Here is a 2,309-nt window from a genome sequence, read left to right on the forward strand (position 1 = left end):
CTAGGAAAGCAAGAGGCTCCCAGGACACAACAGGGATGAGATTAGCTAAAATGCCCAACAAAGGGGAGGGAGAACCTGTAGAGACCATACCCAGAGGTTCTGCAAGGCTCCTGGTTGGGGGATGGGACCAGCCACTCATCTCCAAATTCTTAACCCAGAAGGGCTCCTGTCTAAAGGAAATAGGGGGACAAAGTGTGGAGCTGAGACTGAAGGAAAGGCCACCCAGAGACTGCCCCACCTACCTAGGGATCCATCCCATATACAGTCAACAAACCCAGACACTATTGCAGAGGCCAAGAAGTGCTTGCTGACAGGAGCCTGTTATAGCTGTCCCCTGAGAGGCTCTGTCAGAGCCTGACAAATACGGAGGCGGAGGCTTGCAGCCAACCACTGGACTGAGCATGGGGTCCCAATGGAGTAGTTAGAGAAAGGACTGAAGGAGCTGAAGGGGTTTGCAATCCCACAGGAGGAACAATAATATCAACCAACCAGACCCCCCAGAGCTCCCAGGGACTAAACCACCAACCAAAGAGTACACATGGAGGGACCCATGGCTCCAGCCTCATATGTAGCTGAGGATGGCATTGTCTGGATCAATTGGAGGAGAAGCCCTTGGTCCTGTGAAGGCTTGATTCCACCAGGGCAGTGAGGTGGGGAGTAGTTGGGTGGAAGGGGGGCATCCTCATACAGGCAGAGGAGGAGGGGGTATGGGAGGGGGGTTCCAGAGGGGAAACCCGGAAAGGGAATAACATTTAGAAAGTAAATATATAAAATATCCAATTTAAAAGAAAAGAGTGCTGGAAATTACATTCTACATTACTGAAGGAGAAAAATAAATGTCAACATCACTCAGCTACAAAATCTGTGACCTACAACAGAGAGCTGCCTGAAAGATATGCTGGTGTAATAGTGGCACACATGTTATGGACATAACCAACTGCTTTTATAAAAATTGGATGTCAGGTCCTCTCCATGAGATGGTGCTCATCCCTGCTAAAGACCTAAACTTAGCAGTGGCTAAGACCCTGAGACTAGAAAGGTCACAAGGGTAGGAGAAGCCTACTTCTGTTGTTCTGAGAAAGAAACGTAGCAATAAAATTACTCATAATGGCATATTATTATATGATGTAGGCACACCACTCTCATCTGAGAAGTAGAAGGTAGTCAACACAGAGATCCACAACTGGACAGTGGGCAGAAAGTAAGAGACTTTGGATCAACTCAGCTCTGAATGCGATGCTTTTTTCAAAGCTCCCTCTTTAACTGAGGGATCTATGTGGAATAATAGGTTGTAGGTGGTTTTTGGCTACTTTGTGGATTCTTTCTTCCACCCTTCTCCACCCCTTTCTTCCACCCTTTCAACCTGCTAATACTAGATAAGAGAGAAAAGTAGGATAGAGGGAAAAGGAAAGAGCTCCCCGAATAAAGTCAGGTGTCAAAGATGGGGTGATGTTATCATTAGACTACTTCCTGCCAATTAGGGGCATCTGGTCCCTTGGGACAAATTTGATCTTTGCTGTCAGAATATCTAATTTCTTCTTGTTGTTTCTTCTTTGCACATGACTACTTGACAAACTGCAACCAACAACAACCAACCAACAACCTACCACACCTCTCGAGGCCCTAGTACTTTTTATACCTTCTGAAAAGTCCCCAGAATTACAGATGTCACATAATCAGAGAACTATCTGCAGGTGGCAAAATCATGCCCCTACTAGAGCACGAGGCAAATCATAGTCACCTGCTGTGAAGCAGCCCTACATCCCCACACCTGGGATTAAAACAAAAATACATTCTTATAATATTTCTGTGGGTTTTTTTTTTTAATGAAACCAAAATTCTAGAATTCTCACTACAGTAGGTAGAAAGACCCTAAGAGCTACATATGGTGGATGACTCCAAAGACTTAAAGTTTTTTAGACACAACAGGACTGACACACATATGAACTCAGTGGCTGTGACAGCACACACAAGATCTGCACAGGATCAAACCAGACTAAGTGCCAGCACAGAGTAGGGGAAGTAGATACAAAGCCCCACCCCTAACCAAGAAGGTTTTACAATTAATACCTGCTGAGAAAGGAAAAAAAAATCAGTTTTCTCAAATGGTGTCTCACTGGTTATAACAGCCACACTCATGGGTATCCTCCATGCCCAGGAATAGTTGGCCAGCACAAAATATACTCCATGTCTTTGTGTATGTGAGTGTGCTTTTTGTTTGTTTTCATTGGCTGCTTCTTCTTCTTCTTCTTCTTCTTCTTCTTCTTCTTCTTCTTCTTCTTCTTCTTCTTCTTCTTCTTCTTCTTCTT

This window comes from Mus caroli, chromosome 14 (assembly GCF_900094665.2).
Source record: "Mus caroli chromosome 14, CAROLI_EIJ_v1.1, whole genome shotgun sequence".
Classification (NCBI taxonomy): Eukaryota; Metazoa; Chordata; class Mammalia; order Rodentia; family Muridae; genus Mus; species Mus caroli.